The 22,248-nt window shown below is 41.0% G+C and overlaps 1 long non-coding RNA gene across 1 annotated transcript in view; it reads left to right on the top strand.

The window, feature by feature from the left end:
* The window catches only part of LOC135977132 (uncharacterized), a 110,702-nt gene that overhangs the window by 4,923 nt on the left and 83,531 nt on the right, over window positions 1-22,248 (top strand). Inside the window, exon 2 of the long non-coding RNA XR_010594484.1 lies at window positions 16,195-16,649. This is a non-coding gene — a long non-coding RNA (uncharacterized LOC135977132). The remainder of the gene's footprint in view (window positions 1-16,194; window positions 16,650-22,248) is intronic.

Here is a 22,248-nt window from a genome sequence, read left to right as displayed (position 1 = left end):
AGGTGACCTGGCAGCTACTGCAGCATCCATATATCCATCTCAAATGGATGTAACCATGCACATTCCTGAAGAAAAGTGTAGATCAGAGAAGTGTGTGGTGGGGGCACAAGAAACAGCTGCTGCTGAGTTTAGTTCCTTAAGTCTAGATGATGCAGGACTGTGGACCCACTTGAGCAGTAACCTGAGGGACTTCCTTGTACTGCATGGGCCACAGCAAGTGAAAAAGTCCATATTCCCCAAAGGCAATGAAAATAGAATTTTTCCATCCAACACATTATTGGCGGGAAATCCCCAATGGTGACAAAGTGGAGAGGCCATGTCTTATGTACTCAAAAACCCAGAATGCTGCATACTGTTTTGGTTGCAAACTCTTCTAGTCTAATGTTCCAGCCCCATTGGGTTTTACAGGAACAAAGGACAGGAAAAATCTGGCTAGAAATCTGACATGCCATGAGAAGGCAGCAAATCACAAGAGAGCATTCCATTGGTGGAAAGAGCTTGAGATGAGACTAAGGTTAAAGGCCACCATAGATGATCAGCATCAAGAGAAGATTGCATCAGAGTCTCTTTACTGGTAAAATGTTCTGAAAAGGCTCATTGCCATTGTGAGAATGCTTGCTACCCAAAACCTAGCACTGCGTGGCACTTCAGATCAGCTGTAGGTGCCAAACAATGGAAATTTCCTTAAAACTGTGGAGCTGATGGCTGAGTTTGATGCTGTATTTCAGGAGCATCTAACAAGAATCACCACCTAAGAAATGTACAAACACCACTACCTTGGAAAAACAATTCAAAATGAGAACTTACAGTTACTGGCAACAAAAGTCAAACAGAAGATTGTGGCAGATCTGAAGTCAGAAAGATATTACTCTGTTATTTTGGACTGCACACCATACGGAACAAATGACTTCAATGGTGTGTTTTGTAACAACAACAGAACCTAGTGAAAATGTCCCTGCAATGGTGTCATAGGTTTCACCCCCACTCTGGACTTTAGATATGGGGACCTGCATGTGAACCCCTAAACTGAATTACCAGTTTAGATCTGGTTTTGCTGCCACCACTCCCAAGTTCTAACTCCTTTCCCTGGGTAGCCTTGAGAGACTTCTTCACCAATTTCCTGGTGAAGACCGATCCAAACCCTGGGATCTCAACACAAGGAGAATTTAACCATCCTCCCACCTTTCCCCCACCAGTTCCTGGTGAGTCCAGATCCAATCCCTTTGGATCTTAAAACAAGGGAAAATCAATCAGGTTCTTAAAAAAAAAAAAAAAAAAAAAAAAGAAGGTGAAAGACAAACCTCTGGGAGAGATTAGCACACCAGCTACTCTCTCAGACAACAGATTCAAAACACAAAGGATGTTCCCCTGGGCAACAACTTAGTTACACAAAATATACCCAATTTGATTATTCCCTAATGCCCAAGACAAGTTACAAAGAAATAAACATAAACCTATTTATTTCCTTCACTAATACTCAGTATTTGATAAGAGGCTGAATTCTGGAGCTTTCCTACTCCGGTTGAAACTGAAACTAAACAAAGGAAACTTCCCTCCTTCCTTTTGAAACATCTTATCCCCCCATTGGTTCCTCTGGTCAGGTGTCAGCTAGGCTAGGTGAACTTCTTAACCCTTTACAGGAAAAAGAGGCATTAACCCTTAACTATCTGTTTATGACACATGGTGACCGTCAGAGAGCATTTTCTAGAATTTATTGATATTGATGATACTACAGTAGCTGGTATGACAAATGTGCTTATTAAAAAGCTTGAAGATATGGGAATTGTGATAGTTGAAATGCCAGGCAACGGCAGGTGTATGTATTTGGAGACTCTTTACTGAGGAGATTGGATAGGCCTGTGACCAGGGCGGACCCGGAGAACAGAAGGGTGTGCTGTCTACCGGGCGCAAGGATACGCGATGTGGACCTGCGGTTGAAAAGGATCCTACAAGGAGCAGGTAAGAACCCCCTGATAATCCTTCATGTAGGAACGAATGATACGGCTAGGTTCTCATTAGAGAGGATCAAGGGAGATTATGCCAGGCTGGGGAAGACGCTCAAGGAGATAGAGGCTCAGATTATCTTTAGTGGGATTCTGCCCGTTCCGAGGGAAGGGCAGCAAAGGGCTGATAGGATTGTGAGAATAAATAGTTGGCTAAGGGAGTGGTGCTATAAGGAGGGCTTTGGGATGTATGGACACTGGGAGGCTTTCGGGGACAGACACCTGTTCTCGCGGGATGGGCTTCACCTGAGTAGGGAAGGAAATAGACTTCTGGGAGGGAGGCTGGCTCATCTTATCAAAAGAGCTTTAAACTAGCAAGTTTGGGGAGACGGTTGGGAGATGCACAGTTAATCTCCACGCCAGATTCCAGTATGGAGAAGGTGAGTAAAATGAGAGGAGACATAGCTGGGGAGATGAGATTGGACATAGGAAGGACAGGAGGGACGGACACTAGGAGGCCCGCAACATATAGTGCTGCTAATGGGAGACGGGCTAAACGACATACATTAGGGTGTCTATACACCAATGCCAGAAGCCTAGGTAATAAAATGGAGGAATTGGAGCTCCTGGTCCAAGAGCTGAAACCAGATATCGTAGGAATAACGGAAACGTGGTGGAATGACAGTCACGACTGGAACACAGGTATGGAGGGGTATGCGCTGTTTAGGAAAGACCGGAACAGAGGTAAAGGTGGGGGGGTGGCATTGTATGTCAATAGTGAAATAAACTGTAAAGAAATAATAGTGGATGGATTAGACAACACAGAGTCCGTCTGGGCAATACTCACAATGGGTAATAGGACTTCTAGAGCCTCTCCGGGGATAGTGCTTGGAGTGTGCTATAGACCGCCGGGATCGACCCAGGATATGGATAAGGAACTATTTAATGTGCTTAGAGAAGTAATTACTAATAGAAACTGTGTAATTATGGGGGACTTTAACTTCCCGGATATAGATTGGGGAACAAACGCTAGTAGCAATAATAGGGCTCAGATGTTCCTAGATGTGCTTGCTGATCAATTCCTCCATCAAGTGGTAGCTGAACCGACGAGGGGGGAGGCCATTTTAGATTTGATTCTGGTAAGTAGTGAGGACCTCGTTGAGGAAGTGGTAGTAGGGGACAATTTGGGCTCCAGTGATCATGAGCTAATTCGGTTTAAAATACAGGGAAGGAGTAACAGAATTAAGTCAAAGACTAGGGTTTATAATTTTAAAAAGGCCAATTTTAACAAATTAAGGGGACTGGTAAGGGAAGTGGATTGGGCAAACGTATTAATGGATTTAAAGGCAGAAGAAGCCTGGGATTACTTTAAGTTAAAGATGCATGAGCTGTCGGAGGCCTGTATTCCCAAAAAGGGAAAAAGATTACCAAGCAAGAGATTTAGACCGAGCTGGATGAGCGACCGACTCAAAGGGGCGATTAGGAAAAAACAGAAAGCGTACAAAGAGTGGAAGAGGGGAGGGATCAGTAAGGAAATGTACCAAAGTGAAGTCAGAGAATGTAGAGATAGAGTGAGAAAGGCCAAAGGCCGTGTAGAATTGGACCTAGCGAGGGGAATTAAAAGCAATAGTAAGAGGTTTTACAGCCACATAAACAGGAAGAAAGCAAAGAAAGAAGAAGTGGGACCACTGAAGACTATTGCCGGAGAGGAGATTAAAGACAATCTAGGCATGGCGCAATATCTCAATGAATATTTTGCGTCGGTGTTTAATGAGGCCAATGAAGGGATTAGGGATACTAGCACCATTACAGAGGGGCGTTCGGGATGGGGGATTACCGTATCCGAGGTAGAAACAAAACTTGAACGCCTTAATGGGGCTAAGACGGGAGGACCGGACGATCTTCATCCGAGAATATTGAAGGAATTGGCACGGGAAATAGCAGGCCCGTTAGCGATAATATTTAATGAATCTGTAAACTCGGGGGTGGTCCCGTTAGACTGGAGAATAGCTAATGTGGTTCCTATTTTCAAAAAAGGGAAAAAAAGTGATCCGGGTAACTACAGGCCTGTTAGTTTAACATCTGTAGTGTGCAAGGTGTTAGAGAAAATTTTGAAGGAGAAACTAGTTGAGGACCTGGAGGGTAGTGGCAATTGCGATAATTTACAAAATGGTTTTACGAAGGGCAGATCGTGCCAAACGAATCTGATCTCCTTCTTTGAGAAAGTAACGGATTTATTAGATAAGGGAAATGCGGTGGACCTAATATACCTGGATTTCAGTAAAGCGTTTGATACTGTACCCCATGAGGAATTATTGGTTAAACTGAAAAACATGGGGATCGATATGAAAATCCAGAGATGGATAAGGAATTGGTTAATGGGGAGAATGCAGCGGGTCGTATTGAAGGGTGAACTGTCAGGTTGGAGGGAGGTTACCAGTGGAGTTCCCCAAGGTTCGGTTTTGGGACCCATTTTATTTAATCTATTTATAACTGACCTCGGAACCGATTGCAGGAGTAGGCTGGTAAAGTTTGCGGATGATACGAAGGTGGGAGGCGTTGTAAATTCGGAAGAGGATAGGGATATCCTGCAGGGAGACTTGAATGAGCTTGTGAATTGGAGTGTCAGAAATAGGATGAAATTTAATAGTGAAAAGTGTAAGGTGATGCATTTGGGGATGACCAATAACAATTTTAGTTACAAGATGGGGACGCATTGGTTAGAAGTAACGGAAGAGGAGAAGGACCTAGGGGTCCTTGTAGACCGCAGGATGACTATGAGTCGACAGTGTGACGTGGCGGTGAAAAAAGCCAATGCTGTCTTGGGATGCATTAGGCGAGGTATATCTAGTAGGGATAAGGAGGTCCTGCTTCCGTTGTACAAGGCGCTGGTGAGACCTCATTTGGAGTACTGTGTGCAGTTCTGGTCTCCCATGTTTAAAAAAGATGAACTCAAACTGGAACGGGTGCAGAGAAGGGCCACTAGGATGATCAGAGGAATGGAAAACCTGTCGTATGAAAGGAGACTAGAGGAGCTTGGGTTGTTTAGTCTGACAAAGCGAAGGCTGAGGGGGGATATGATTGCTATCTTTAAATATATTAGAGGGATTAATACAAGGGAGGGAGATGAATTATTCCAGCTTAGTACTAACGTGGATACGAGAACGAATGGATATAAACTGGCCGTGGGGAAGTTCAGGCTTGAAATTAGACGAAGGTTTCTGACCGTTAGAGGGGTGAAATATTGGAACGGCCTTCCGAGGGAAACGGTGGGGGCGAGGGACTTGTCTGGCTTTAAGATTAAGTTAGATAAGTTTATGGAGGGAATGGTTTAATGGTAAAACATAGTTGTCAAGGAAAACCAAGCAATGGTAGGTAAATAGCATAATGGCTAAAAGGGGTCAGGATGGAGACTCTTGCCTATATGCTCGGGGTCTTACTGATCGCCATATTTGGGGTCGGGAAGGAATTTTCCTCCAGGGCAGATTGGCTGAGCCTCTGGAGGTTTTTCGCCTTCCTCCGCAGCATGGGGCAGGGATCTCTAGCAGGAGGGTCTCTGCCGATTAATAACAGGATTGGGGACTTCAGCAGCAGAGTCCAGGGAAGGGGCGGGGACGGTTTTATGGCCTGCAGCGTGCAGGGGGTCAGACCAGATGATCATAATGGTCCCTTCTGACCTTAAAGTCTATGAATCTATGAATCTAGGTCAGGGCTATGATAATGGTGCCAACATGAGAGGAAAGAACAGAGGAGTGCAGACATGGATCCGAGAATTAAACCCTTGAGTTTTTTTGGCCCATGCAGTTCTCATTCATTGAACTTGGTGGTCAGTGATGCAGCATCAGCTTCTAGTGCGGCTGATGAGTTTTTTAATGTAATTCAAGGCATCTATGTATTTTTCTCTGCATCAACTCATCGATGGCAAATTTTGAAGCAACATCTGGGAACATCCTCTCTGACACTGAAACCACTGAGTGCCACATAATGGGAAAGTCGAGTGGAGGTGATAAAGCCTATCAAACAACAAATTGGGAAGACAGATGATGCCATAGTTTCCATTATGGAGACTAATGCTATGACAGGAACTGTTCATGGGAGAACAGTGGCAAATGGAATCACCGGAAACATGCATAACTTCACATTTCTGTGTGGCTTAGTGTTGTGGCATGACATACTGTTTGAAATAAATGTTGTAAGCAAGAGACTCTAAGGTGTTGGCCTTGATATATCTGGAACAATGGAACAACTGGACAAAGCAAAGTCATATCTACAGTCTTACTGGTCAGATGAGGGATTTCAGAACGTTCTGAAGAGTGCACAGAAGTTGGCAGAGGAACTTCACACTGAAGCTATTTTCCCACCCATTCAAGAATATAAGAGTCACCAAAGAAGAAGACATTTTGATTACGAGGCACGGGATAATCCCATAAGAGACCCCAGACAACAATTTAAAGTTGAATCCTTTAACCAGGTGCTAGATCAGGGGCCGGCAACATTTGGCATGCGGCTCGCCAGGGTAAACACCCTGGTGGGCCGGGCCAGTTTATTTACCTGCTGACGTGGCAGGTTCAGCCGATCGCGGCCCCCACTGGCCACGGTTCGCCGTCCCGGGCCAATGGGAGCGGCGGGAAGCCACAGCCAGCACATCCCTCGCCCGCGCTGTACCATGAGAGGAGTAGAACAGGAAGAAGGCAGAATTGAGACCTTTCAAAGTTTTGGCCCAAGCAAGGGGGCATGGGGCATCATTTGAGCTCCCCGCCTCAGGTGCCAAAATGTTGTGGGTGGGCCCTGGGGAGCAGGGGGGAATCTTTTTTTCCTATATTTATTCTCAATAGAGCTGTGTGAAAGTCTTCAATCTGTGGGGCTCATGAGAAGCCAAACTACAGAGTTTGCACAGCTGTTTTGAGAATAAATGAAGGAAGAGAAATGCTCTCATTTCCTGTTCTTTAACTTCTTGTTTTGTGCTGGGCTCAAATGTCCTAAGTTTAGGTCTGAATATCTCATTCAAATAAACCCCCACATTGAAAGCAAACTTCATCCACTTTTTTTTTTCTTTTTCAAGTTTTGTCTGGTTTAAAGTCCAAACCATCTGAACCTACCAATTTTGCATGGTTTCTTCCTGAAAACTCATCTGTTCAGCCTTGTCTGAAACTTAGGCCACATTCAGGAACCTGAGCAGAATTTCAGTTTATACTAACATTTGAAAACTCAATTGCATTCTTTCTGTTTGGTGATTATTGTTGTAGTTACACTTTTTTTTTTTTAAGTCTGCCTTTAAAGATGTCGACCTAATTATGCTAGGGGTACAATTTTCATAGATAATATTCAGGCTAGTGGTAGGTGAAGCATTCACAAAGACACTCAAATTGTTTGGAATTTGTGCATTTGCATTTTATGGAGCACCTATATTGGTCCCTTTAAAAACAAAAACAAAAAAAACCCATACTAAAGTGGATCCAAAGTCAGTGATGTGGATTAGCTTTGGTGGGTTTAAAAATGTTTTCAGAATTTTTTCCATCACCAAATAACTATTATGCAAAATTTGGGGATTGTGGCAATGGGCAAAAGCGCAGAAATGGTGATGATAATATACATACAATAACGAATAGTTGCAGGACGTACCATAAAAAGGAACATTGGTAATTACTTAGCGTTGGTCCCATGATACTACTGTTGTGGGTGAAGGTACTCATGTGTAAGTCACTGAAGGATTGGATGCACATTTTTAACAAGACAGAATGTGACAGCTTGTAACTGATCTAAATGTCTTCTTCAAAAATCAAAGGATGCAGTTCAAATAAGATTAAAATACTTTTGATTGTCAAAATAGAAAAAGAGTGTGGAAACAGGTAAGAGCAGAGAGAGAATTTGTTTGTTGAAAACAATACCCCATAAAGAAATGTTGTTTGTTCATATGGGTGAGTATTCATTTCAATTTATTCTGACCTAGTCCTGCTCTCTAAAAATCCAGCCTTTAAAAAAGATGTATTACTCTTTGACAGAAGAGGGCAGTGTTTCTTCACTGTTGCTTGGGGGGGGCGGAATCTGAATATTACTTTAAAGATCATTCTCAAGAGAGTGTTGTGACGAATTTAAATGTAATAAATGCGCTCTGAATATCATGCTACTTAGTAAAAATAACAGGTAGTGGAAAAGTAGGCATTATTGTTACTTAATTATTGTCAGCATTAAATTGTATTGACCCCAAAGAATAGCATATAACCTTCAATATATCAATTGATTTTTGTTATGCTCAAATAATTAATTCTATGAAAAATATCTTAGATTGAAAAAGGTAAGAATATGATTAACCTAATACTAGTCATTCACGTTCTTTACTAAGTAAATTTCTATAAATAAAAATAGCTTACTACAAATTTAACAGGAAAAAAAACACATAGCATTGATGATCTGATATTTTAGAAATAACTCTTTGTACTTCCATGTTATGTATAAGCAGGGTGGCTGAAGGCTCTGGAAATAGAAACTGGTTTGGCTAAAATAGGAAATCAACCCACATCTTTGTACTAAACCACTTGTGAGATGTAAACCGTAGCCCTAACTCAGGAAAATACTTAAGCACGTGTTTAATTTTAAGAATGTTAAGCCTCTATTCTTAAAGTGCCTTTCCTGAATGGGGATGATTTCCTGAATGGGGATGATTTCCTGAATTGGGGCTATGATAGGGGTATATACATCATACTGGCATTAGTGGGCTCAAGGCACCTGGTTGCAGGTGGAGGGCAGGCCAGGTCCACATGAAGATGAATCCCAACTGGGGGAGGAAATGGGTGGTGACCACAAAAAAAGGAGGTCCAAATGAGGTCTTTACTACAGATGGGGATACATGTAGATTTAGCCTGGATGGCAGCACATAATGGGATAATCGAATAAAATATCGGACAAAGCAGCTAAAAGCACTGTAAGAAATGGAAGAATTTCATATAGAAATGCATCTGAGTAAATAGGAATTCAAAAGCCTAGTACAGAAAAATTTAAAAGAGGAATGTTGAATTGTGCCCTAGAGTTGAGGATAATGACATACTTGGATAGGAAAAATGAAGTGATCTTTGTTTAGAGTACTAACTGGCCTTTGTGGCTTAAACAATATTTTTTCTGACTAAATAAATGTAAAGGTAGACTATGTTCATGTTGTAGGGTAAAAGGTTGATGGCCACTATAAACTATCCAATCAAGTCTGCTTTACCATGGAGGAGACAAAGAAAGAGGATTGTGGGGAGTGAGGGTGAGAACTCTGTGGTTCCTTTTTGGTTACTAGAGAACGGAAGAAAGGCCTATGTACAGCAAGCCCTGGGAGGGACTGTGGGAAAGGACATGAAGGAAGGCCAAGGTAGGAAGAAGTCCAGGGATGCCACAGGGATTCAAAGGGAGCAGACTTTAGCTGCTTGCCACAGGGTTCATAGATTGGAATCCACAGGAGAGGAATGGCGTGGGTCCCCCTACTTTTCCTGTGAAAAAGGTGATGTGGAAAGAGACACGAGAGAGGATTATTGAGTTTGGAGCCAGGCCTCCAGTGAGAGAGACTTGTGAGGTTTTGTTGTGCACAAGAGTTGGAGGACAACCCTGCAGAACCTAGGAAGAGGTGAAAAGTCTGTGAAGGATTGAGCCTGGGTAGGGGCAAAGAGTTATGATTATTTGAGTTGAGTTTATTGAACCCCTTGTTTACTCCAGAAGGGGGGTAGAACTATACATGACCTGATTGGGGGGCCAAATTATGAGAAGAGGCAGAAAACTGCAGGGCCAGAGGGTAGATATGCTCAGCAGTGGGTCCACTCTTCTACAAAGGCTTACATGACTGATTTGTCTCTTTAGCACCTCCCCATGTCTTAGTTTTGACTGAAATGACACAGGAGACCATAGGAAGTCGGGGGGGGGGGGGAAAGGTATTTCTTTCTTTTTTTTTAAAAAAAAGTTAACATTTTAGTACTAGCTCTCCACTAAACATGTTAGCAAAGGGTAGTAGAAACTGATTACTTCTCTTGGGGAGCAATGGGGATTTCCTAGCTCTTTGTAAGAGGCTGAGGTTTCCACTTTCAGTCCTAGGAAGCTAAAGAGTTCGGTAAGAGACAAAGGGTTTCCCCAGTACAGAAATGGGGGGTGGGCTCTGTAAAACAGGTATTACAACCCAAGCTGTTGAGTCCAGAAGTGGAATGGTGTGCATCTTATCCTTGCCCCCACCCAACACAAGGCTACCCTCTCTCTATCCTCAGTTTGCTTAATCCCTGTGCCTTTATGTGGACCCTAGACCCATGTAGGATCCTGTCTAGGATTCTAGGAGGGAAATGACAGTGCCACAAAAGCAACTTATTTTCCCTTCCCAACAGTAACTTCCACACAGTAAAGGCAAGATTCACATGCAGAGGGTCCTATCTACATGGAGATTTGTATAACTGACTTTGGACCATAGATCCTATAACATACACACTAAGATTTTCAAAGCTGCCTAAAGAAGTTGGATCCTATTGTAATATAGTCTCCAACCACCTTAGTTGGCTTTAGAAATCTCAGCCCTGTAGTGTTTGTTACAGAAACTGCTTGTGTCAATACCCTTTGAATTATGGAAGCCACTTCTATTTTATGCCACTCTAAACCACTGAACACACAATTTTAGCCATGCTCCCAAACACGGTCATATTTAATTTCACTAAGGCCTGGCACTATGCTCCAAGTGTAGTTGAAGCATTTATATTTGCATACAAAATGCTTTCCTGGTGAAGTCTTTTTAGGAAACAATAAGGAACAGTAATTTTTAATTAAGCAATTTAACGGGGGGGAGTTATAATGAATCCAAGGTCCAAAGTGTCCTGAGAAAATGTTTTTAATTATTTTTTTTATTTTTTCCCATCTTGTTCTCATTTTTAAAAACTTTTTTTCCAATTATTTTAATTGAACTCAGTGCTCTGGATAAGTGCCAGATTAAAAAGCTCTGAATACAGTAGACCTCATTCCTCAGAAAATGTGTAGCTCAGTGGGTGGTAGAACAAGATTTTTCTATATTCGTCACCAGACATAGAGGAATCTCTTATTTCTTACTTCCAGGCTAGACACAGAAGAATCACTGTTCAGTCTTTGGCTTCTCTCCACCTGGGCTGCCAACAATATTCCCTTTAATAATGTTACCTCTCAAGATAGTCTATACTGCACACTCCTCTCTGGGGTAAGTAGAGTACTTACACTACACACACCGCGGCACGGGTGGACACATAGCCCAGTAGTGGACATGGGAATTCACTACTCAGACAAATAAAGACACACCTGAACCTGGTGGGTATGTACTCGGGAATGTACCCTACACGGCCCTCTACTCACCCAAGCTGTACCTCCCTGTCTGCACTGCTGTTTTTAGCAGTGTAATGTCACTCTGACTCTCTACTGCAGGAGTTCCTCCCCTCAATCCCTGGCAGCAGGGAAAGACTACTGAACTGGGGGCCTGACAGTCTTTCACTGCCACTGAGAAATGCTCCTGAAATGGGGAGCAGACAGAGCCTTTCCCCACTGTTTTCCTGCTGCCAGAGCCTTTCACTGACACGTAGCTACATGCCACAGCATAGATGTAGCCTGCTTTTTCACTGCAGTGTTTTGCTATGTGTAGCCTGCATGCTTTGTAGACATGGCCTCCGATTGAAACAGAACGGATGCTAGCATATCTGCTCACATGAGCTATCAAAAAGTCCTCACATTTTCAGGTAATGATTTTTAGGAGTTGACAAGCTGGATGCACTCTGATCCGGTGACCTTGAGGTGAGAATCTACATGCCTCATTGTTAATCCCCTAAACCAGCATTTCCCAAAATGTGGGATGTTTCCCTCTGTTAGTGCATGGAATATGGGGGAAGCATGGACAGACCTCTCAATTGTTCTCTTGAGTGTGATACCATTTTTTTAAAATTTAGTCTCTAGCTGTTCTGAAAGTTCTCTTCACAACCATAACGTGACCAGAGTATAGCCAATGAAGCAACATTTGCCTGAGTTTGCAGCATTCTGAAACAATAGCTCTGAAAGTACAGACTACCTCATTTATTTCAATCTATGTTACCTCAGTTATCAGAGGGGATTCTATAAATGTCAACATTGCTCATTACTTCAAAGCTCATCCAAGACTATAAGAAAGGAGAGGAAGTTTCATATTATAAAGATCTATGAGGAAAACATGTTAAAATACAATTTAATTTGATTAAAATTCCAAAATATGCCTAGGCCTTTAACAGCACATGGCTGGAATTACATTGGGGGCATACTTAACTTTAATTTTCCTGCAGGGGGAATCAGCTTTTAGAAATCTGTGAAAGGCTGCCCAAAACTATTTATCCATTCCCCTGTTCTTCTAGCTCTTAAAGATTTTTCTCATGTTTACTCACTTTACCTATTTTGGCAACTTTTTATTAATTTGGGTTTTACAATTTCCTTGCTATTGGATGGCATACAAGTAAAACAAGAAAGCTGATTTTCCCCCCCCCCCCAGTAAAGTGCACGCACAATGATAAAACATAAAATCACCATTTTCACATCAAAGCATACAGTAATATCGGTATTTTCTTATATTGATCCATGCCCACATCTAGACATTGTATAAAAAAATCAGTTCATTTAAGGAAAGAAACTTAATGGAATAAAGAGAAGACATGCATGGCAATAAATTAGGTTTTGCTTAAATTGTAATAACGCAGCAACGCAACAAAGAATTAATACGTTCTTCTCCAGAAATTTCTCATTCAAAACCCACAGTGATTTTTGAGACCTGAATGCTTGAAGAATTGTGAGCAGTGGAGAGGCTTGAATTAGACCCACTTGGTATGTTATCTGTGAAGGGGACTTAGATTTGGAACTAATCTGCTGCCACAACACAAATGGATAAAAATCTGTGTCCTATGAAATCAATGGTAAAACTTCCATTGACTTCAATGGGGGCCAAGGTTTCACCAATGATCAGCAATAGCCCGTGTGTTCAAATGGGCAGTCCCTATTGGCTCCTACTGGTAAGTGCTGACTGTGTGTCTTAAGATGCAGGGCTCAAATATCCTGTTGGTTCAGGTTTGAAAATTGGGCCCAAATCATCTGTGCCAAATCAGGGTTTTATTTATCTCTTTCTCCCATTCAGATGCCATCACCACAGCATCGAGGAGCCATAGACTGTAGCCTTGTACTGTGTTAATCAATCTATTTGTATTTTAACTTTTCTGCTTTAAGAAAAATGGTGCAAAAAGCGTGAAAGAGTCTGAAAACTGAAGAAAAGAGGAAACTTGTAGCGCTATATCCACTCAGAAAGAATAACTTAGTCAGAAATCATAAGGACTGAATTGGTGCCCAGACTACCATAATTCTTCTTTCATAAAGATATTAGCTTATCACTTTCACTACTTTGTGAATGGAATATTAAAAATGTGCATCACAGTACACTGACTTTTACCATACATGGTTGTCGATGATGCTGAATGTGATTCTTCACCACAATGCTGAAGGTAAGTCTATAATTGTTGACCTAGAGGATTTGTACATAGAGACAGGCTAGCTCCGTATCAGTTAATACTTGTATAATTAGCTGGTGCGTGTAATGGCATGGCCCAATCCTGCGAGATGATGATGATGGGTGTTTCATGACAGCCAGAGAATGACTGCCTTCAGTATGCTGTTACATAATTAGGAGTTATGTAAAGTAGCTTCCCCCCCCCCCCCCCCCCCCCGGTGGGCAATGCTTGACAGTGAAGAAAGTTAGTTAGCACAAACACAGGGCCTGATTTATAGACAGACTTCAGTGGGAGTTGTTGTGGGTTCCCACTACCGATGAAAATCAGACCATATGTGATTTAAGTTTTTGTATTCACTGATAAAATGAGTCTGTTATGGATAAACTATAATCTTTTTTTTTTTTCTTTTTTTTTTTCAAGGCCAGGGTTTGGGTACTATTTCTATACTTCCACATGCTTGGATTTCTTGTAAGCTTGACTATAACTTTGGATTTCCTGAGTACATAATGGCCATCTTTTGATAACCAAAACATTCTTTTATTCATTTTTCTCCTGCCATCATTGCATCATCTAAAATTAAACTTTTGTATGTCCATGTTTACACTTGAAAGATGTAGTCTTTGGATTGTTCAGTTTTGGTTCATTCAGGAAAGTTCTGTCATGATAATAAATTGAGTCATGCAACAGCACAAGTAAGATCAACCTTCCGCTTCTTTCTTTTAATGTTAAGACATTTCAATTAAGTTTGTTATATATGTGTCCAGTTAAATTTAGTGGTATATCCCACCACCACCAAAAATATAAATAAATAAAGGAAATAATTGGTACAATGACGGGTAGAACCTACAGATAATTTCATCTGGCCATGATATTCATTTTGAAAATGTTAATACAATACCTCCATGAAATTAAAAAAAAAAGCTTATTAATGTTTGGTGTTGTGAAAGTAATTTTAACAGGGGTGTAATTTAAAAATGATTTTACAGTTTTATGGAGGTCTGAATGTTTTGTCCGGTGGACATCCACATTTTCTACTGATAGATATTTAACTGTGGACATGATATTGACTTACCTGAAACACATGTAAACCTTCCATTTTACTAGAGGTGGGGAAATCTGCAGAAATTCGACTTGGACGTATGTTAGTACATTTTAATTAAACCTGACCTCTTTCCTCCTTGCTATTTGCAGTTATGGCATAAGGGACACCATTCACCTGCTGGAGCCCAAATCTGGAATGCAATATGTCCAGAGTGGGAGATATTGAGCGTCTTTATGTAGAAACTTTTTAAAATAGGAATGGGATCCATTCCTTTAGTGTAAACAACACTTTCTGTAATCTGTTTCATAATTCTTTTTTCTGATGTAAATATTCAACAATAAAAGTAGGGGGACATTCAATTTGTTGGAACATATGGGTAGCTTTGGGATGAAAGTGAGTGATAGCCCTCAAAGTGTATTTGAGAGGTACGGTGTGGGGCTATAATGGTTCTAGTGCAAGAATTCACTAAATTGAACTCACAAATTTTAGAATGGCTTGTGTCGTGCACAGAACTGAGTTTGTCTTGGCTTTATCATTGACAACTTTTGTGCCTTGTATAAATTATTTACATTGTTTGCCTTCTTATATCTTCCATCTGTTAAATGTGAATAAATTACTAAGCGTTTATTAGCTAAAGCTTGCAAACTGGCTTGAAGATGACAAGCACCATGTACTGTGTGACAATTATTCTTGTATGGTTCAGCAGACCTGAATGAATCTGACTTGAATTTTCAGCCAACCAGGTTGGTCTGCTTTACATTTTATCATTACCCTTTGATCAGTCCTAAATCAAATAAAAATGTTTCTGTAGCTGCCCATGTTGCATGTCACATTGCTAGCAGCACAAAGCATCCGTGTTTTTAATTACTTCTGTTTATATCTAGCTGTATTTATTAGCAATGTTTCAGGGTAGCTGGCAATTAAAATGGAAAAATAAATAATACATGATGCATTTTTGTTCAAGCTAATCTTGGTATTCTAACACTAACAAGCTGTGTGTGAGAGGAGGCTATGCCATTCTATTTTGTTTGTGTTGATTGAATGCTCTTTCTGTAATTGGAATGTGAAAAAGCACACATATGGTGAATTGTTGGAAAAAGATGTAGGAAATAGAACTTTTTAGGGGTTTGTTATACTGCCTTGGAGTAGGGATGAATGATTTGATCTCATCTATAAAATTCTTATAAAATATTATAATAATCTATGCTAATACCCTGAATGTGTGTAGTAACACTGTCAACAGCTGTAATGTTTCAGGCATTAGAGTATTGTACTTTTATAAGGGAGGGAGTGTCCTAAAACCTGACCTCTCATTTGAACCTGGGTATTTTATTTATGCATGTATTTCTTTTTTGAAAGCTGAGAATGGCTTAATTTAATTTCCCTGTTCTCCTTCCTTTTGGTAGGGAGTATCAAAGCTTTTCCAATGTGCCCTGCTGCCACTGAATGTAAATTAGTAAATTGTTATTTGAAATGAAATGGTTGGTGGGCGATTACATAGCCAAAGTATGCCATCATACCATTTTGCATAGCCAATCTTGCTGTCACTAACATATCTGTAATATGTAAAGTCACTGTATGGGCCATGCAAGAAGAAAGACAAGATGCAATGGGCATTGTTTAATTAGGGTGCAACTTTATTCACTTAACATATCTGGGAATACTTGTTAATAAATCCTATCACACAGATCATCTAGGTCTCCTTTTTCCCTGATTCTTTAAGGGATGCCTTCCCCTATATCCACTTCCAACTCCTGTTTATCATGGATCAGTATCCCTTCTGAAACAAGTACCTGCACTGGACACCTGCTACATCTGATACCAACTGATTTGTGATATGTTGACCTAATCTCCTTACCTACCCCACTGGGTCCCTGACTGGCTGTGGAGAAGGCAGAAAAACTCACCCCACTTTTCCTCATCTCAGCTAACCCTGCAATGAGGGGAAAAAATTCTTCCAGCTCTAAAAGGAAAAAAAGGTAATTAGCAAAAGCCCACAACAGATCATAAAAACCTGGACCTACTCTGATCACATACAGGTGCAGAGGTGCAGCTGACCAGTGACTGACAAGGGAATTCCTTTTGGAATGCATGGGGTATAAATACCCTTCCTGGCCCAGACCAGCTGGTCTGGCCACTTCCAGTCCCTGCCACCCAACACCTCTTGGCTCTGCTCAGGTATGTCCACCTTTTCTTTCCCTCACAAACCAAATGTAGTTAGTGATCCTTAAAGGAGCCTTGTCACCTTTTCTTCCTGCTGGCAAGATAAAGATGTACTGTATTCAGTTGCAGTAAGTACATTCTGAAGTGATTGCTGGTATTCCTGCAGAACCTGTCAGGAAAGGAAAGTTATCTTTGTGTCCCATTTCTTTGTCTTTAGCAAGATGTCACAGATATTACACTTGATCTTAGCCAAAATCCTGGACAAATCTTGTTGAACTGAGTAAAGATTTTAAACTCCATTTAATAAGGCTTGAGAGTCTGCAATTGTCTGTGTTTATTGAGGGATTGTATGTATTTCCATGGGAAGGATAAATAGGAAAACAGCAGGGTGTCTTAGGTAAATTCCCTGAGTTTGTAACATCTCCAGAGAAACACCGCAACCTGGAGAGGTTTGCATATGCTCATTCCTGTTGGATTGTCCAGGGACCAACTGACAAAGAGTCTTTAGATAAATACCATAGTTTTTAAACTAGCTCATGGCCTCCTTTCTGATCCAGCCAGCAGACTGGATTTCTGGTCCAAGGTGGTCCCAAATATTAAGAAAAGGCTGGAAGAATGTTGTCCTACTGAGGTATCATAAGACTGAGTGCATGTTCTGAGCTGAAGCTGTAAGGAACATATGACCATAGGGAACATCCCTATGTAGGGCTTGAAGGACTTATCACCAATCAGAGGCCTTGTTGAAAGGAAGGGGTGATCTCTAGTAAACTTATAAGCATGTTTGTATGTGTTTTTGTTATTTTTAATGTTTCTACCTTAAGAATAAATTTGCTTGCTTAGAAACAGCTGTGTGGTAACTGAGAATAGTGGCAATCACACTGTTTACTGTTTCTCAGGAGAGAAGCAAAGCAGGAGATAGCCTGTGTTTTGCTCGGAAAATCACAGTATAGTCATGGAAAACTCTGCAGCCTGGAAATACCCTGGGCAGAAGGGGGAGAGAGACAAGTGAGGCGATAGCTGGGGAGTTGGAAGCTAGAGTGGGTGCCTTTGCTTCTCTACAGAGGAGGAGAACAGGTGCAGTTGCCCTGCACTGTTACACATGGTTCCTGTTGGTTCACATGTTCTCTAAAATATCACAATTTGGTGTAGGGTACATAAGCCATATTTGGATTTAGGCCTGAGTAACTTTAGTTGGGCACATGTTTAATGAAAGTTAGCATTGCTAAAAGATGTCTGAAACTTTTTTTTTTTGATTGCTTGCTTGTAAGCAAAAAGCTATTAGGGTAATATCACTCACTTGCCCTTAACTCTGCTTCCACCTCTTAGAGTTACTTTCCCAGTGTCATAACTTAACTTGTCATGAGGCTGTGTGTGAATGGGTGGATGTGTGAATGCTGAATAATCATTACTTATAATTAAACAACTAAGACCTTTATGCCTTGGGCCTAATCAGAAGTGTGTCTACTAGTTCCTTTATCACATAAGACCTTCTTGAATCCTGTTTTTTGAGAGATGTTTGTGGTTACCAACAAATTGGGGCAAGACATCTATCCACTAAACTGAAATCCTCACTGTGACTTCACGACGCCATTGGTCCATGTTGAACTATAGCCAACATGTTGGAATCCGTAACTGGACAAGAGAATCCTTGGGATAACGTGGAGGAGTCACTGAGCCCTACAAAAGAAGCTATCGAGGAGGAAAGAAGATTGGGCCTCTCTCGCATCACCACACCTCAAGTTGTAGCCTTTCCTCACTAGATTGGCCATCCAGAGGAGAGGAAAAAGACTCTGTCCACTAGCTAAGCCAAGCTTGAAGTACACAAATGAGAGAGAGAAGACCAAACTTTTCCCCCTGCATGTGAAGGAGCTGCAAGCTACAACTCATCATCAATAAAATACTTGTAAATATCAACCTAGTTCCAAACTAAAACCAATTGTGTGAGCTACAAACTTTGATACGGTGTAAAAATTCTTCTGTAGAGTAAGTGGAGGACTCTCAATTGTTCCATTGCTCATTTGTCTGTTTCTGTGTGTCACCAACTGTTCCCCAAAGTACAGTAACTCCTCGCTTAACGTTGTAGTTATGTTCCTGAAAAATGTGACTTTAAGGGAAACGATGCTAAGCAAATCCAATTTCTCTATAAGATTAACGTAAATGAGGGGGTTTGGCTGGGGGAAATTATTTTCACCAGACAAAAGATTATATATATACACACACACACACACACACACCCGTATAAGATTTAAACAAACAATTTAATACTGGTACACAGCGATGATGATTGTGAAGCTGGTTTGAGGTGGTGAAGTCAGAGGGTGGGATATTTTGCAACGAATGCCTTACTGCTAAATAAAGAACTAGCATTTGGCTGAGCCCTCAAGGGTTAACTGGTTGTTAATGTAGCCTCACTCTACAAGGCAGCCGACATGGAGGGAGGGGAGAGAGCATAGTAGACAGAGACCCACACTGTGTGTCTGAGAGTGAGAGATGCACATTTCCCCTGTAAGTAGCTGACCTAAGGCTTAAGTACACTGCCTTGTTAATTAGATCAGCTTGCTGAGACCGCAGCTGCTGCCTGGAAGCTCCCTCTGTCCTGAACCCTGTCATGTGTACCCCCTGCTCTATGGAAATGGGATGCAGGAGCAGTGGGGAGGGGGACATCCTGACATTAGCCCCCCCACACACACTTCTCCTCCCCCTGTACAGCAAGCAGGAGTCTCTGGGAGCAGCTCCAAGGCAGAGGGCAGGAGCAGCACATGGCAGTGGGGGAGGGACAGCTCAATGCCCAATTGCTAGCCTGCTGGGCAGCTGCAGCACAGGGAACTTAGGGGGCTGCCAGTCCACCCTGATTATAAGCCCCTACCAGTTAGCTCCAACGGGCTGCTCTTCTTGCAAGCAGTGGACAAAGCAGGTGGCTGCCAAACGACATTAGAAGGGAGCATTATACAACTTTAAATGAGCATGTTCCCTAATTGATCAGCAATGTAACAATGAAACAACGTTAACCGTGATGACTTTACGTGAGGAGTTTACGTGAGGAGTTATTGTAGACACTAAGTATCAGAGGGGTAGCCGTGTTAGTCTGAATCTGTAAAAAGCAACAGAGGGTCCTGTGGCACCTTTGAGACTAACAGAAGTATTGGGAGCATAAGCTTTCGTGGGTAAAGAACCTCACTTCTTCAGATGCAAGCTGAAGAAGTGAGGTTCTTACCCACGAAAGCTTATGCTCCCAATACTTCTGTTAGCCTCAAAGGTGCCACAGGACCCTCTGTTGCTTTTTGTAGACACTAACCCATTCTGTCTGTTTAAACTATGAGATCCCTGGTTAAACCAGTGTCATTTTAAAGCTACTCTAAGTGTGGAATTTTATAAATCATTCTATATCTATGTGACATTACCAGGGAAATGGAGGCATTGTTTTAGTGAGGAGGAGAATTAGACTAGATAAACAAAATGTTGATGTGATTTCTGTGAACAGGTGAATCTTAAGTGGAGGAAGCAACCAGAGGAGAAAATCCTATTTAAAACCAAGGCAAGTAATAGCCTCTGCCTTTAAGAGACACTTAACTAAATGGCTTAACTCACAGGAAGTGGCTTCTCCCCTTAACTTTCCTGTAAACCTGCTTTCCTTAAGTTGTTCATTATAACTTGATTTAATTACTAATTGTAGTACCTGACAAGACAGATGAATTGAACCATTGACTCATAAATTTGTAAAAGCTATACTGAAGTTTTTTTCACGTCAAAACTTCACCACAAAGTAACCTACATAGAGGTCAAAAGGTGAAACCATTAAAAATTATTCCTGAGCCCATCCTATATTTTAAGTACTCCGAATAACACCCAATAATCCCCATAGTGGATCAAAAACTTTCTGCAGAGTTTTCCATCATAAAATGCTTACTTGATTATATCAAAACCTTCTGTTGGAATGTGTTGATTACATCAAAACTTTTGACTCCCCCTGTTAGGAAGTGCATTCAGAGATCTCAAGCAGGGAGCAACATGATAATTGTGAGATGGTACATAGAAGTTACTTTAAAAAAAATGATGTTGAGCTTTATGTATGTTGTGATTCAACATTACTACCACTTTCACCACTCCTGTTAAGTGTCTACCACTCTTTCTCGGACATATTTTATAATTGTGACTGATTCGGCTTTCAGTTGGCTCTTTGCTATATGGAAAATCTTGCATTGACAGTATGGTAGGAGGACATTACCTAACAAATCTCTTACATTTCTACATCTAGAAGCTTTTGAAAGAGTCTTAGGGCAATATGCACACTAATATCCCCAGGCAAATCAAAATCAGGTGAAATTTGTATGCTGGTAGATAGACCTAGTATACAAACAATTTTTGGGGGGGGGCAGAAAAATTAGTTCCCCCCCGCCAGTAGAAATTTGAATAGAAAAACCAAAAATCAGCCAAAACTCAACATATTTTGATTTGGAAATGCTGCTGCACTGTTCTTTAGAGTGGGCTCTGTGGCCAGACTGCTTCTCCCATGATTTATCATATTCTCCTTTCCTGGAGAGGGAAAATGGTGTTTTATGGGAGATGTAGTCTGACAGGGAAGACCAGTTTATAGAAGAGAATGGGAACATGAGGCAACCAAAGGATAACTTCCATAAAACACCACAGCAGCATTTCCATTGTTCAATTACTAAGATCCTGCACTTTTCAAAACACATTATGAACATAAGTAAATAAAATCACTGAGCATTTCAAACTATACAAGTCCTATTGTTAAACCAGTATAATTAAACCATAATACTCTCCAGCAGCTAGTGTGTGCACTACACTGACTTCAGAATTATCTGTCAATGTTTGTATTAATGGGTGAATTGAATCCAAGCTCTTTATAAAATATTGCATGTGTACATTGAGATGTAATATTGTAATTCCTTCCTGGATCTCGACTTTCTTCTGTCTTTCTTAGTAGCTGTTCTACCCTTCTTCTTTCTTCACCCAACCCCCTGATCATATAGCTGCTCAATCCTGCCCAGCTTTTGCCTAAAAATTATTTTTAGAGGCTCTAACTTTAATTACCACACATCATGTCTGTCTCAGTAGACACTGTGTGTGTACAATCTGTCTACTTTTTATTGCTATTTTTAACCCTAGAGCAATAGTGAGTTTCAAATAATTATAAGATTTTTTTGAACTGGCATGAGCAGAATATTTGCATAATTATTTTTGTTAGTTTAAAAAAGCTCTATTAATAATTTGCTCTTGAAATGCAGAGGATTTGTAATGAACAACCTGTGTAAATCTTTTCTTGAAAGAATATTGGCAATGAGATTTTTTCCTCTAAACCTTGTAGACCACTTTTGAATAAAAACCTTGTTGAAATGCTTTGTAAACACATTCATCTGTAATGCACTTTAGTACACTAAATATTGCAAAAACAATATTTCTGAGCATAGGCTTAGAAAATGTATTACTGAGTAAAATATTGTACTGAGAAATATGGCCCTATTAATATATAAATTACTAATAACATACACTGGATTTGGGTACATTGAAGGCTAGACTCACAAAGGGATTTAGGCACCGAACTGCCATTTTAGGCACCTAAGTACAAAATTTAGACCCTCTAACCCTGGAA

Source organism: Chrysemys picta, chromosome 1, assembly GCF_011386835.1.
Source record: "Chrysemys picta bellii isolate R12L10 chromosome 1, ASM1138683v2, whole genome shotgun sequence".
Lineage (NCBI taxonomy): Eukaryota > Metazoa > Chordata > Testudines > Emydidae > Chrysemys > Chrysemys picta.
Note: the sequence above shows the minus strand (reverse complement) of the source record. Positions and strands in the feature narration are given on the sequence as shown.